This window comes from Lytechinus variegatus, chromosome 4, assembly GCF_018143015.1.
Source record: "Lytechinus variegatus isolate NC3 chromosome 4, Lvar_3.0, whole genome shotgun sequence".
NCBI lineage: Eukaryota > Metazoa > Echinodermata > Echinoidea > Temnopleuroida > Toxopneustidae > Lytechinus > Lytechinus variegatus.
Genome location: NC_054743.1, coordinates 61,481,116 through 61,498,233, shown reverse-complemented (window position 1 = coordinate 61,498,233; position 17,118 = coordinate 61,481,116). Strand labels below are relative to the sequence as shown.

At 36.4% G+C, this 17,118-nt stretch overlaps 1 long non-coding RNA gene across 1 annotated transcript; it reads left to right on the top strand.

Moving 5' to 3' along the window:
* The first annotated feature begins 4,116 nt into the window (after positions 1–4,116).
* Positions 4,117–10,924, top strand: LOC121414448. Its single transcript, XR_005969861.1, has 5 exons — positions 4,117–4,473; positions 5,739–5,913; positions 6,560–6,716; positions 8,448–8,573; positions 10,107–10,924. It is a non-coding gene; the product is annotated as an uncharacterized LOC121414448 (long non-coding RNA).
* Positions 10,925–17,118: the final 6,194 nt, after the last annotated feature.

The following is a 17,118-nucleotide window of genomic DNA, read 5'->3' as shown; positions in this document are numbered from 1 at the left end:
GGTGGCAAAATTGTTAGAAAATGCTTGAATGTATCCGTTTTATTTCAATTGACTAAAAGTGCAAGGGAAATGTATGAGAAATGTTTCACAGGGTAAGTTTGATTTCAGTCTTTCCCCTTGACACAGCGTACAAACGGGCATTTCTGCGCAAACAGATTTCTGCGAGCTTTACAAAAATGGACAGTGCTCACTCAAGTGTAACATTCTGTCAAAACTTTTACTTTCATTGGATAGATTAGACCCAAACTCAGGATTGTATGTGAACAAATTACCCACATGTTGTGTATTTTTAAATTCCCAGGGCTTTTTCAAAGTGTAAACTTTTTTTTGATACGCACTGTATAGGCCTCACTAACGTCCCTACGGGGGGGGGGCAGGGGGGCAGTCTGCCCCCCCCTGACGAGTCACAAACCATGCAAGGGACGTATCCCTGCCCCCCCCCCCCCCCTGACGAGCTTGAAGCCCTTTTTTTGCTTGTCAATTTTTTTTTCTGGTACGAAATCCTATATTTGTGGTTGAAGACCTAGTTATTTATTTTTTTTTTTTTGCTTGTCAAATTTTTGGGCGGACGAATTTGCCCCCCCCCCGTGAAAAATCCTAGGTACGCCACTGATATAGGCCTTCTAGTATTGACTTGTTCTGAGGTTTTCCCAACCTTAAATACTTTTCAGAATCACGTACAGAGTATACATTTGCAGCAATTTGTACGTAGTGCACCTGTTGGATAAAGTTCAGTAGTAGCTGTGATCTGAGAAAGATGAAAAGAGCCCGAAAAGAGAAGAGAAGCTATAAGGGTGGGGAGTGCGAAGGAATAGAGATAAAGGGGGAGAGCTAGGAGATACAAGGAGATTGATTTGGAAAAAAAATATATTGTGAAAAAAAATCAAAAGAAATGGACCTTAAGCAAGAGGGGTGGGGGAACAAAACAAGAGTCTACCCAAGCAGAAAAATCAGATGAACAAAACGAAAACGTTCATTGGACATCTAAATATTTATGAAATTTTAATCACATGAAAATATGGGGAAATCACATGACAAATTGCCGATTTCATGAAGTCATGGATGCACCACTAACCATTTATTTTGTTTACAAATGTATTTATACTGCAAAAAAAATCATTATTTGACCCATCACATGATTTTTTCAGAACTCGAATCAAGCCTTACATAAATTGTTATGTAGGCCTTCTTAAAATATAATGAACTCAAAATATTGAGCTTGACTATATTTTTACACCTTTAATCACTCAATTATTATAAATATTGAATCATAAATTCATATTTTCAAGGTTGTTAAATAGAACTATAAAGTCTGTAATAATGGAAACATGAAAAGCATATCTATCATCTAGATATCCTGGAAAAAGTTTTGAGGAAATCAAAATTTCGAAAAAAAATAAATTTTGTAGTAATGATTAATGAACTATGGTTAGTCGTGCACCTATGATGTCAGCAAGTTGGTAATCGCTTGGTGATATTCACTTCATTGAAAATTCATAACATTCTTATTAGTTGTCCGATTTCCCTCAAACTTTTTATGCCCTTTCTGTCAATCTGATTTTTCTTGTCCCGTTGAAAAAAAAAGTTATTTTGGCGTAGACTTTCCTTTAAAAAACTGAGAAAGAAAGAATTAATAGAGAGGTAGAGAGAAGATCGTATCTGCCAAATAAAAATGATAATGATAATGATCAAAATATGACTAATATAAAATCATATTTCTAGAGCGCATATCACTGCAGAAGCAGTCCCTATGTGCTGTGTAATTAACTAGAGAAAAGCAAAGGTATCAAGGTGTACTTATCAATAATTACAGACCAAATTTATCGACAAAGTGATTGTGCCTAATTTAATGGGATTTAATGACAACAAAATAAAGTATTTTTTGTATTGGGCAAAAAGCAAGAGGACAATGCAGAGACCACTGTCGCCTAAATCAGAACGGAGAATGCTGGAGAGACTCAGAGAGAGAGGGTGAGTGCTGAAGATCAGAGAGGTGAAAATTCTAATCGACGAAGAAAAGAAATCTTGTCTATCTGCAGCTAACCCTCGCTAGTTCTTTGTTTCATGTATCTGAATGTCTGGAGGTGCCATAAGTGCGATTAGGTCCCTACAAACTAAACGCTTTTAAAAAGCTATATATCTATATTGAAATCATAAGGTTTGTTTTGTATGACCATATTGAACGAAATCAAGATGTGTACGACGAAACGTGTGTGGTCAACGTGTTAGACTCTAGCGCGAGCCGTTTCTGTGGGGTTTTTCAATATTTTGGCGGAGCAGTGGTGTAAAAAAAAAATACGCGTCCCGGAAGTTTCGGCGCGGCCATGCCAGAAGATCAAGGTATTGGCTCTGGCGTAGCTTGGTAGGGGCAGCGAAATTAAGCAGAAAAGGGGTTATACAAGTTCATCGGACTATGTATTTCTATTGACGTGCAAACAAAAAGAACTTTGATTACGTTTTGTCTTACGTTTTTAAAAAAATAAATGATTGTATATAAAATAATATTAAGCATTATTTCGTGGAGTTTTCAGTATCATTAAAAAATAATGAAATCCAACAAACGAAAAAAATCAACTCTACAATCTACCAAAAAAGTGCGCTGAGTGAGGGGCGGGGCTTAAGTGGTCACAATATCTGAGCGGAGTGGACCTTCCTAAAAGCAACACTGCCGTGTGTTGCTGCCCTCTACGTTCGTTGGTAGCCACATTAAATTTGGGATACTAAGCCAACGAATTGTTACTAAGCGCGGGCCGCGCGTTTCCGTTTTACACCCTGGCGAAGGCATTTTCCGGAAAAGTAGCCAAAAAGCGACTAGTGAAGAGTCTACACACGTCGCTGTTTGCATGCAGCGTGCGACACAGGCGAGTCCACCACCGCATGCAATTTGCACAGTTACTGGTCAGAGCACAGAGTTCCTCGGCACTTCATGTACAGAGAGAGCGGCAGTCAGGAGTGAAATCCGAACATGCTTTTGCAGTCGCGTTGTTTATGATAGTTTTTTTTCTAAAAATAAATTATCAACTAAATGAATAGAATGACAGACAAAATCAAAATAAACAGATACTTATAATGGAAAGACAAATTGAAGTTTGATGGATTGATACACTTAGAAGCTGCCGAAAGATAGATATAGAAGACTGATAAATAGATAGAGACAAGATAGACAGATAGATAGATAGAAATAGAGAGAGAGAGAGGTGGATAGATAGATAGAAAGAGAGAGAAAGAGGGAGAGATGGATGGATAGATAGATAAATAGAGAGAGGGGGAGAGACAGAGAGGTCGATATATAGAGGGAGAGGGGGAGAGAGAGAAAGAGAGAGAGAGAAGGATAGATAGATAGATAGATGGAGAGAGAGAGAGAGATGTTGTAGATAGAAATATGGACGGACAAAGAGATTGAGAGAAAAAGACAGACAGATGCTAGAGAAGGAGAGAGATAGAGAATTTGAGAGACAGAAAGATAAAGAATGAGAGAGACAGAGAAGATAGACACATTAACAGATAGATAGATACATAGATAGATAGATATATAGATAGAGAGAAATAGAGAAAGACAGACAGATGGATACAGATAGAGATAGATAGATGTTAGATAGATAAAGAGGGAGAGAGGCAAAGAATATTAACAAATTAACAGATAGATAAGTTACAAAATAGATAGATAAATAGATAGAGAGAATAAGAAAGACAGATGGATAGATAGATAGGTAGGTAGATAGATAGATAGAGAGGGAGAGAGATATTAAATATATAATTAAAGAATGAGAGAGACAGAGAAGATTATTAACAAATCAACAGATAGATAGATACTCTAGTTAAAAAAATAGATAAATAGATAGAGAGAAATAGAGAAAGACAGATGGATAGATAGATGGATAGAGAGATAGAGAATTTGAGAGATAGATAGATGTCAGATAGATCAAGAATGAGAGAGAAGAGCGACAAATTAACAGATAGATACTGTAGTTACATAGGTAGGTATAGAGAGAGAGAAAAATAGAGAAAGACATGCAGACAGATGGATGGATAGATAGAGAGATAGATAGAGAATTTGAGATAGATATATGTTAGATAAAGAATGAGAGAGACAGAGAAGATTATTAGATACACAGTAAAAACGCTGTACAAAATATCGCTGTATAAGAGGTGCTGTATAATTTTTTGAACAGCACATGTTTAAGCTTTGATAAATATCGGTATAAAACACGGCGAATTGACCTGTTTAAGGTCCGTAGACAGAAGGCTTGAACAGGGGGTTGTACAAGATACCGGCACATGTAAAGCGCATGCGTACGCGTGCGCAGTGCTATGCTAGTGGTCGGAAGATGGCGTTGAGTATGTTCGACTCGGAGACTGCTGCAGTGCACTGGAAAAATCGTGTTTAATCTCCGTTTTAGAAAATGAAAGATTTGGGGGTGACAAACCTGCTTCAGGAGTGGGACTTCCCACATTTAGTTCCAATCTTTAGAGGTAAATTCAGTGCTTGATTTCGAGTGAATGTTCATGAATAATCTCAAAAGTCAATGCATTGTAACCGTTGTTGCAGTGGTTTTATTGTGTGTGCATGTACGTGTGTATTTCTATATGATGGTCGCCAAGTCAAATATATAGGCCTATGATTTTATTGGAAAAACCTCGGCTCGGCCGGCAGTCATTTTGAGATTGAAAAAAAAATGGTGCCCCAGTCTGCGCACCCATTCACTTTTGCACGTGATTTGGAGATTTTGATGAGAAAGGCTGCATTTTGAGGCTGTCATAGGGTTATTTTTCCACCTTTGTGATCTGAGTCGGATTTTGCAATAAATATCTGTCTATGCATTAGATGTGTAAAGTTTGCATTGCGTATCTTATAGATTCTACTAGAATTGCGCAGATACGCATGTGCGCAGACTATGGTACCTTGAGCGAAGTTCGTGCAGGATCCACTCGTACTCCACTTAATTACCACTAGGGCCTACACCATGCTCCACTTACACGAACTTCGAGACCATGAACTCGATCTGATATTCTGAGTGACAAAAGGTGGGATTTTATGGGGGTGAAATATGAAATTCATGCAACATCGCGATCTTTACACAAAGTTTCACTTCTTTCCATGCTTCTATTAGTATTAGTCTCAAAATTGGTGATTTGAATTATAGCCTACATGAACTGTGATGAAGATCCTCAGCACACATAAATAATTCACTGCCGATGATCGCATGCGGATGCGATATGCGCGAGGTACCGGGTCCGGTACAAGCTCGGACTGGGCCGTCCTCATGATCAAGCACATAGCCTACGTGTAATGTAGGCCTGGCTAGATCTATTTCTAGTCAACTTTATTCAATTTTGTACGTCTACATATGTGTATGTTAAACCCCATTAAAATCTAGGTCTATACTATAGGTCCAAACCTAGATCTAAATCCTGGCCTAGCTTGGCCAATAGTCCCTTATTATTGGCCAGCCTAGCGAGGAAAGGCCTACATGCAAATAGCAACAGATCTAAATGTTACATTGTAATTGCAGATGTATGTACAGTTTGTGAATGATCAGAAACTAATTTTGAATCTGAGATACAGGAATTACATTTAGGTTGACTTCATGTAAATTCCCCACTGTGCACAAGGGAATTTTTTATTGAGAATTTCTACAATTTATCCACTTATTCCATCAGTTCTCTATAGAATAGTCAGATAACTTGTGTAATAATTAATGTTACTATTCTTGATCTTTGATTCATGTTTATCACAGTTAAATGTTGCAGAAGATGAGCACGAAGTCACCTACTGGATGCAATATTACTCATCACCTGACAACATTGTTGTTAATGTGACGAACCTCGGTACTGAGATATGAGTTGACTAGAGGAAACCCGCGACCAAGCACAGCAGAAATTCTTGACAAATATCTACAGCTTTTGGGAATGGTAAAATAACTTGATTACTTAGTGCAGTGGATTCGCATTATGAAAAAAAAAATAATTTAATTGTTTGAAGTTGAACGAAGCATTTTTGGTTATGAATTTCCAAAATTATTCTCTTTCTTGCTTGAGAATATAGTGCAAGATCATAGGATCACTTACTCTGCCTCAGTGTTAAAAATTCAGTTGCATCTTAGTTGTCATAATTCTATGATTAGTGGAAAAGTTGTTCTGAAATCCGATTGGAAAGATTAAGTTACGTCTTCTTCCCATGAATGTCAATCTCTGGCGGGGGGGGGGGGGATATTAATTTCCCCACCTAACTCCCCCCCCCCCCTCATTTTGCAAATACTAAGTATTTTCCTCCAGTGGTTAATTACTCTAATAGTGATCAATATTTTTAAAAATGTGATAAATGGTTAGTTAGAAAGGTCAATGTCAAAGCTCACTAGACTTTACTTGATTTGTGCAGTGTGTGCATGTGACCTAGGGTTTTTGTTACAAACATTGATAAGTTTTATTTTTTTATTTAATGAGCAATATTTAGCATGACTTTAATTACAATGTACCGGTAATGTATGAAAACATGGTATTGCTGGTAATTGTATTATGTGTTATACAGCTTATATATAAATACTTATTTCATTTTCAGATTGATCAAGACTTTGATTTAACAATTGATGCAGCTCCTGGTGCCCTTTTCACAATGTGGCCAAAGTTGTCCAGGCAGACTTTGGAATTTGCGGAGAAGATTAATCCAGGGTATAGAAAGATCCTAGGGGCTGGAGTGGACCAGAAAATGACGCAGAGTAAGTTTTAGTCTTATAGTTATACTCAATTCAAACTTACAGTAGCAGTGCGAAGACTTAGAAAGCTGCATCAATTAGCATTTAAACTGCAAAAGAGGATATTTCCTCTCCAGGTGTGTAAGAATAACAATGCTTACAATTTAAAGTGAAATCAGTGTTCTTATGTACACCGAATCCTGTCCAACATAATTAGTATAGTTAATGGACCTCATCGAAACAAGCAAGTGATGTTCTACAGTAACATACACCAATTCAGAGTAATGATTTCTGAAGAGGAAGTAACACAGACCCTTTTTTTTTACTATCGTGTTGCACAAGCCATTAAGAGAGATAATTGACTCTCAACATAATACCAGCTGAACACTGCGCACAGCATTATCAGCATTATTCACCATTATTGCATTATTGTGTAGGGGGGGGGCACTCAGTATATAATGCATAGTGGGTATGTGCAGCGGAGGGGACCCCCATTCTTACACTCAAATTTCCGTTCCAAGGCATAGCATTTTTAGCCTATTAAGAAAAAGAACAAAGAAAGCCACTCCAAGGCATATTATTTTCTTCTCGTGAAAAAGGAATCCGCTCCAAAACTTCGCATATTTTCTGTTATGCCGTTCCGATCGATCTGCTACAATGAGTCGTAATTTTGAAAAAGCAGCCGCTGCAATGAACGCTGTCTGACCATTGCCTCTGTGCTAGCGCACCCGCCGCCCATGCTGCCGGTCTAGCTGCATGCACGTATGCCTGTTCCATAGGGATGCATGAAGGCACTCACATGCAGGCGACTCGTTCCAAGGACCCCCGATTTCACAAACATTTGTAGTTCTGAAGCCCGTTCCGAGGACCCTCCTTTTTACAATTAGCCCACTCCAAGGCCCCCGTTTTTTGTCTCGCCCGCGGCACACCCCACCAATTTTTGGGTCGAGTGCCCCCCCCCGGATTGTGTAGCAGTAATGCATTGCAGGAATTTCAATTGGGAACACTGACAAAACTTGAATAACTTTGTACTTATCAAGGCTTTTAATCAAACTTGGAGAGAAGCATGGTTATATGCAAATTTATTTCAATTTTACCAAACATGAGGGTCACCTCATGGGTCAGGCTGATTACGAGCATGGGTCAAAGTTAAGCCTATTAGGGCAAGTTTTGTATTACAGCTCATAACGTTTGATCCATGTACAGTGTATGCCCATTTTTTTACCAAACTTGGATGGAAGATGTCCCCGGGGGAGTGGGGGGGGGGGGTTGAAGGTCACCTCCAGGTCAAATGTTACAGCAGGGGTTGAAGAACTTTTGGAGCTCATTGTTTGGATTTTGGTTTGTTTGTTTAAATTTCTATCATCACTCATAAATTGTTACCAATCTAAGAGAGATGATGTTCTTCAGAGATTTGAAGGTCACCTCCAGTTCCAAGGTCACAGGCAGGGGTCAACAAGCCTTTTGAATATAAAATGATTTTGTTGTATATTAATGGGTGATACACATTTTGGCTGAAATCACCATGGTGAATCCCTTTATTACCTTCAATCCTTATAATATCTCAATTATATACTTGTACCCATTCCACTTGTAAGATTGAATCTCACTTGCAGGCAAACACATTTAGTTTGAAAATGCTGATATCTCCTCACCTTCATCTTTCTTTCCTATTTTCTTTGCTCCCATTCTTATTTTGTTTTCCCTTCCTTCACCGGTCACTTCTTTGCTCAAACCGTATTTTCATTTATACAGGTCAACAATGAAGAAAATTTGGCTTTCAGTACTTCCTGGGATTTTGATCGGCAGAACGAAAGGGGAATGAGGCAAATTAAATGTGCCGTACTTCAAAGTCTTGAATCTTTCATCAATCTCCAATTAGTAAGTATTGATTATCATCTTACTTTTTCAAAGTTTTTATTTATTTATTTATTTATATATTTATTTATTTTTTGGCCAATTTAGGTTAAAGCTCTGATTTTCCTAAACAATATTAGAACGTTACTGTTGGCAATCTTTGAGAGCACTTAGGTTTGACTGTAGCACATGCTCACTTGACCAAGGCAAGTGAAAATATCAAAGTGCTTAAGTTGCTTACCCAAAAAGGTAAAAAAAAAAAAATTAATGTGGGCAAGTAAAATTTTGACCCCAACATTGAAATCTGTTCAGGGCAGCTATCTGACTGTATTTGTTCTATCTAATAATCCTGATACTATCTCAATTCTGTAGCGCAAATCATAACAATGGAATAAGTTCACACAATGACTTAGTCAATACCTATTCTGCATGTATGTCATGGTTGTTGGATGTCTATGCAAAACTGCACATCTTGCGAAGACTTGAAATCTCCTTAAATGCAGTTCTCTAAACTCAGAAAAATACCTCCTATGGTTTTACCTCAATAATGTAATGAGATCAACGTTATCAATGTTATTTATTTTGTGGGGGGGAGCAATAGAAGTCCTTCTTAAAGGGATGGTCTGGGCTGAAAATATTTATAGAGTAGAATTCACTGAGCCAACTGCCAAAAATTTCATCAAATTGGATAACAAAGTTATTGAATTTTAAAGTTTAGCAATATTTTGTGAAAATAGTCGTCATGAATATTCATTAAGTGGGCTAATGACGTCACATATCCACTTGTTCTTTTGTATTTTATTGTATGAAAATAGGTTTATTCAATTTTTTTCCTCCAAGAACTAGAAAAATTGGATTGACATTTCATTTAGTGCATTAGATATTGATTGCTGCAACTTATTTCATTATAAAGGAGACATACATTGTATTATTCACACAAGTATAAAATAATGAAAAAATATGGTTTTATGTAATAACATAAGAAAACAGAAAGTGGAGATGTGACATCATCAGCCCACCTAATGAATATTCATGACGACTGTTTTCACAAAATATTGCTAAACTTCAATAACTTTATTATTTGTTATCCGATTTTGATGAAATTTTCGGCATTTTGTTCAGTGAATTCTACTCTATGTATTTAAGACATGAATATTTTCAGCTTTTGACCATCCCTTTGAAGATATTGGCTAACAATACCACAATTAAAAAATCTGAGCCGCATGATTTCCCATGCTGAAAATCGTAAGTTGACCAGATTCACTTGCCCATTTCATTATACATGATGGCCCAAAAAGAATAGAACAATTTAGATCTTTAATTTCAGTGATATAGCCAAAGTGTCATTGTATTGGATATTTCTTTTTTTTGGTAGAATGATGTAATTTGATGTTTTGTGAACCCTTGTCATTATGATTTTCGAAATATCATGTATTTCCCACTCCTGTATTACCAACCCTGCTCTTAGTATGTAAGGTATAATACAGATTATCCAACTAGATGTCTGTGTGATTGGTCTTCTACCCCCTTCGATTCTTTGTTTTGCACTTTATTTAGGAAGGAGCATGAACAAAAAGAAGATGAACAGGAATTGACAATGGCGCATTCCATACCTGGGAGTGATTGCACAGTGGCACCCTTGGACCTAATTTCACCCTGACATCAAGTCTGTTTTAAGGAGAACCATGAGAGAAATTAATAAATTAAAGTTTGCCGAATATCAAAGAATAACAGAGTTATGAGGCTTCAAAGTTTTAAATTTGTGACATGACATGCAAGCAGCTCCCAATATGTCAATCATGTAATATAAATTCCATAAATTGCCATTTTTTAATGGTTTTCATGATAATTAAATGGGTTTTTATCAGAAGCTTGTATGAAATAATGTTTCTGATAACATTGAATCCACAGGTAAAATCATTTTCCAATTTCCCTAGAAAAGGCACTTGTATAGAATTGATATCACATAAAATATGGGGAGCTGCTCGCATGTGAAGTCACAAATTTAAAACTTCATAACTCTTATTCTTGGTGGATTTTCACCAACTAACATGCAATGTCAGGATGAACCTTGCCTTTAAACCTTGTATTGGCAGCCTTTCATTGACATTTACATACAGTATTTTAGGTTTTGTGAGCAAGTATATGAAAAAGGTGCTAATTAACACCTACTTCCCCTTCTTAACCCTAACCAGGCCAGGGGGGGGGGGGGGTTTAAAACAACCTTCCCCCAACATTATCTGCGATCATTCCTCCGCGGGAGATTTGTTGACCCTGCCACTCTCAAGAGTTTATACTAAGTCTCGCGCATCTTTTGAGACCAAATTTACGATGCCCAGGTACGTTGTCCCGAAATTATGCAACATTTCGTAAGTTCATGTCTGACCAAAAATTGTTCCAAAACGTGATTGAGTTTTCTCATCTTATTCATAAAGCTATGATTTTTACTTTAAACTGCAGAAGTCAATTGATTTTAGCAGAATTATATGCTTCAAACAGGCTGTGCTATAATATAAATCTGGTGAAAAAAAGGTTGAAAAACAAAGAAATTCCTAAAACAATAAAATACATAAGAAATTGATTTCCAAACTGAAGTTTTTTTCAATTGCGATTGTTAAGAATGCTACAAAGAATATTTTTACCAAAAATTAGCATTCTGGGAGCTTTATGGTATGAAGTGAATTAGAGCAAAAAAATATGATTTACCCATAAATTAATTCATATAAAATAATATCATTATTTGGAAAATTTTACCATACAGCCTTGTAGATTACATCGCACACTACCAGCGTGCAAATTGCTCGCGTGATCGGCAGGGGGAGGGGCACTTCCATTCACGAGGATACCATGCGCGACCATGGGGTCTCGAAAAGCACCCTAAACACGTAATTTCCATATTCGGAACATGCACCCCTTAACAAGTATTGGCGTGTGAAACCCTACCCTTAACAACTATTGGAAACAAAACGATACTCTTGGCAAATATTCCCTGAAATGAACCCCTAAACAAGTACAGGAATGTTTTATTGTTATGGGTCCTTCGGTTGTCTGCTTTACCTTAGTTGGTTTGGTACGACCCCATCTACTCTACGTGCAAATCGGACTCTAAACACGAAGTGTTAGGGCAAAAAGGACATCCTTTATGAAACATTTTTATTGTGTTTTATCGTCCCCGCAAATTTGACCCTAAACACATGATTTTCCTAGCGAAATAGATACCCTTTTTTCATTATATTTGTGTTTTTTACACCATTATCACGTTACGTACGCAACGTGCCATGTCGTTAAAAAGACATCCTTTTTACCTGTTTTTTAGGTCGCGCATGGTATCCACTCGTCAATGTAAGTGGCTCCCGGGGCACCCCCCCCCCCCACAGAGCAGCCAAAAAAGCCTGGTCTAGTTGGGGTTAAGAGGAGTACTCGTTTGTTATTCTATTGATCACATGTAAATATTTTTAGGTCAAATGGCATTTTTTATAACGGTTGGCTAATTTAAAGAGTTGTTTGAATAATTTCACCTTTTGGTGCAGAAGAACAGTTCTTGTTATCTTTGTTGTAAGAACTTTAAGTCCAGTACACATCATCTTTCCAGATTTCATGCAAATACAAGAAAGAATCTTCTAAGGCATGTCTGAAACATTTAGATGACAATCTTTATTCCAACTTGTTGTGCCAGGATAAATTTGACTCATTTCGATACTTTCTCAATGCTAGTTATAATGTTCCATCGTTGAATTTATTTAAAGGTCAAGTCCACCTCAGAAAAATGTTGATTTGAATCAATAAAGAAAAATCAGACAAGCACAATGCTGAAAATTTCATCAAAATCAGATGTAAAATAGGAAAATTATGACACTTTTTCGCTTATTTTCAACAAAATAGTTATATGAACGAGCCAGTAAAATCCAAATGAGAGAGTCGATGATGTCACTCACTATTTCTTTTTGTTTTTATTGTTTGAATTATACAATATGTCAATTTTTACGAATTTGGCAATTAGGACCTCCTTGCCTGAAGCACAAAATGTTAAAATAATGGAATTCCACGTGTTCAGGGAGGAATGAATCTTCATTTCACATGACAATGATGAGAAAATGAAATATTTCATATAATAAAAAACAAAAGAAATAGTGAGTGATGTCATCAACTCTCATTTGGATGCAACTAGCTCGTTCATATAACTATTTTGTTGAAACTTTAAAATGCCATAACTTTCTTATTTTACATCAGATTTTGTTGAAATTTTCAGTGTTATGCTTTTTGAATTTTTCTCTTTTTATTCAAATCAAGTTTTTGTTGGGGTGGACTTGTCCTTTAAATATTCTGCAACTGAACATTTGCTCAATGCATTAAAACCGAAGGATCTTTTGTACCATAATTGGATACCACCCTCTAATTTTTCATCCATTGCACACTTATTTTACTTTGGCCTGCAGTAATGCTGAGCTTGGGTCTGTAATAGGACATATATTTCATATTTGCTTTGCTCACATAGTATTCAGTGGCTACACCCTAAATAGACTGGGCTATTTCGACGCCTAAGAAGACGGGGAGGGGGGGGGGCTAATTCAGCCCCCCCCCTACGATCTCCGCCGTGGATGGCGCGATCGAGACGAAAATTGGCACACGTGTTACCCATGGCATTATCACAAAACTATAACATCAAATTCTGCAAAAAATTGCATGTCTCATTAATTATGCTAATTTATGCGTAAAATCATAGATTGCTCTAATTAATAAAATAATGCCCCTGAATTGCTAATTTTTGTTTCACATACTCTAGATAGGCATCTGATCAAATTTATTTAAAAAAAATTTCAACATCACATTTATTTTCTTATGTGTTCTATTGTTTTCTAAATTTCTTTTGTTTTTCTTTGTTTATCTACTTTTTTTCAATGGAAATTGTCGGAGACTTTTGACCATAAAAAAGATAAAATTAATAGGTTTTAAGCAGTAAAAGGAAAAATATTGATACATTTATGAATTTTGGCTAAAAACACTATTTGCATTGGATTTGTACACAAATTCACGTTTTTGATTAATTTTGGGTCTGCATGCACTTACGAAATGTTGCGTAATTTCGGAACGGCGTACCCGGGGGTCACAATTTTGGTCTCAAGAGTTGCGCCAGACTTGAAAGTAAAAAGTTAGTGAGCGACATGGTCAAAAAATTTTGAGGGGAGCTGAATCGGTCCCCCCCTCGACATTTTTTTCGTAATAAAGCTGCCGTGTAAAATTTTTTGACCGCGTCGCTCACCGACTCTTTACATTCAAGTCTCGCGCAACTTTTGAGACCAAATTTCCGACCCCCGGATACGCGGTTCCGAAATAACGCATTTCGTAAGTGCTTGCAGACCCAAAATTTAACAAAAATATGAATTTGTGTACAAATCCAATGCAAATAGAGTTTTTAGGCAAATGTATCATTATTTTTCCTTTTACTGATTGAAATTTATTAATTCCATCTTATTTATGGTCCAAATAAGTCCCCGACAATTTCCATTGAAAAACAACAAAAAATTGAGAAATACATAAGAAATTTAGAAAACAATAAAATACATAAAAAAATTAAATGTGATTTTGATTTTTTTTTTGTACATTTGATCAGATTCATATAAAGTGTCTGTGTACCCCAAATTTGCATTTTAGGGGCATTATTTAGTTAGTTAAAGCAAAATTTTGATTCTACGCATAAATTAGCATAATTAATTAGCAATGAGCTTGTTCGCAGTTTTGTAGATTATGCGACGGGTAACACTCGTACCAAGTTTTGTTGCGATCGAGATCATAAGAGGGGCTGTATCAGACTATCAGCCCCCCCCGTCTTAGGCATCGAAATAGGTTGAAATAGATGTAATATTTATGAGTCTTGTTATTTGCAATGTTTCATGAAATTGTAATGACATTTTTGTCTAAAGTTATCATGCCAATATTCAATGTAATTTTCATTAATTTATGTATCAAATAGCTATTTGAAATATGAAAAAATGTGAATTCTTCACTGTTGCAAGTTAGTTATCATAGTACTTCTTAGATATAATGCCTGGATTGAGATTTTCTGCATACTTAAGATCACTACAAGGATCCCCATCTTTTTAGGATAATGTTAATCTTTCGCATTTGTGAAAGCACACAGGTGTCTGATTTTCTTGTAAAAAAAGCGGGGGGGAATAAAATAAATTACTGTTACTGAAACAAGTAATAAGAAAATTTCTGCTTTTTAAAAATATATATTGATAACAAGAGGGCAGCAAATACGTCAATGATAAGTTATGGACATTTCTTCATATTTTGTACACATTTCAAAATTTTCTACCTTTCCCTGTGCAGGATTGAATCTACTCGTCCGTGTTCCGATATAGTATGTCAGAGTCTTCCACAGTGTTACATAGTGTTTTAAGTGATACCTTGTAAAAAAAGTTTTGGGAGTATTGCCTCCTATGTATGTAATGTAAAACATGCATACTTTACTGTGCAGGTGTGAAATGCAAGAATAAATATCTTGAATGAAACTGAAAGCATAAAAGTTTCTCCTTTGCCTTCTTCTTTGCCTCCTTCTTTTATACAACCGTTTTTGAACAGTTTTTTTTATACAACCATAGTTTATACAGGTGCACAAAATTTAATCAGTATTGCATAAAAATCTTTTTACAACCCGCTGTATAAAACCAAGTTTTAAACATAATTTGTATAAAAAATTTATACAACCTGCTGTTTAGATTTTGAACAACCGAGGGTTGTATAATTTTTAAACATTAGTTGTAAGGTTCATATAGTAAACAGCGGTTGTATAAAATTTTATACAGGTTGTATAATTTTGTTTTTTCTGTGTATGATAGATACTGCAGTTACATAGATAGATAGAGATAGAATTTGAGAGATAGATATATAGACAGATAGAGAGAAAGACAGACATCAGCAAATCGGCAAGGCAAATTATCAAGGCAAACATTCGTATTGAACCTGGAAAGTATAAGCTCAGCTGCATTTGCAAGTACGGTGTTCTGCGGATAACTTCGGTGCGGACTTTGGATCGCGCGCCCAGCTGATAATGTAAACAACGTAGACGTAGACTCTTCACTAGTCGCTTTTTGGCTACTTTTCCGGAAAATGCCTTCGCCAGGGTGTAAGACGGAAACGCGCTACCGGCGGGTCCCTTAATAAACAAGATAATCGGACAGGAATGAGAGGAATATACAGTGCCTCAGTTCAATGTCTGTGGGAATCTTTAAAATTTTCTGTCTTGCCGTGCGATCATGGGCTTTGTCCCCCAATGAAAAAGATCATCATCCGCAATGAATCCCACTGAGTCATGTTAATAGTAACTGTGCATGCAAGCATTTCATTTAGTATTGTGCGCTTACCATAATTATAAAAGAATTGGAACTTGTGTTTACATTTCTCACGATCAAAATAGTACAAAATCTGTACATTCGAACATTTTAAACATAATAATTGAATAAACACATAACTGAATCAATAATATAGTGAATGGGCATACGAATTTGAAATTATAAAACTTATGTTGTAAGAGAAATATGGGAAAACCAAAAAGCTGCAAGGAACGCAAAAGGGGTTGTCCCAGTTACAGAATACGATTGCGAAATATGTATACATTAAATAACATACAAAGAAACCGCAATTATAATAACTTGCCCAAGAGAAATCCCTAACTCCCCCCACCCATTGTCACAATGCGACTGTAAGTCTATTTAGTGTTAACCCCTAGTAACCATTCAGCTTGTATATAATAAAAGGAATTTGGGTGGTTGACTCTTGTCATAGTCCCAGAGTCAATCAACTGTATCTTTAAGTAAGTGATCAAACCCGCTGGGGTGTAAGGATTAGAATTTTACTTTGACTTCTTGACAAGCTTAGGTCATGAGCATTGGGTCATTTAACTTGATATATTTTGTTAAGTTCAATGGGTCTCTAAAATTCTATAGATGTTTGTTTTTATGTATGAGAGGAAAAGATTGTTGAGAATGTTTGAGATGGGAGTTTTGAATAGGTGAAATTAAAGCTTGGATAGTTAAGTAGTTTTAATTGGATATGTTCAGCGTGGAAGAGTAAAGCAGAGGAATATTGAGAATGTTAATGACTTTGTCTTTGTGAGAGTCAAGATGGAGTGGTGTTTGAGTAAAAGCAAATCAGAAATCGTTTGATTCTCGGGAGAGGAAGACCCTTCCACATTTGGTCTTAACTCGGAGTGTGAGGGTGTGGTTCTCGTAGGCCATTACTTTGGGTGAATGTTGCAGGCTGTGTAGTGCAGGCACAGCTGAGTCTTAATCCCCATCGTTGGCAGGCTGGATCCAGGCAGCACAGGCCAGGTAAAGCCACCACATCTGCCCTCATCTCACCAGGCACGACTGTTCCAAAGAACTGTAAGTTCACTATTTTATTGGTATAATTAATTATTGTAATTAAAAGCAAAACTTAGTGTTTTCAAAGAAAACAGAAATTCAGTAATTATTTTGCTTATGATTAATGTTAGAGTATTGAACACTAAAGTGCAAAGAATATTAAATGCTTTGTTGTATTGTATAGTAAATCATATTTCATAAAT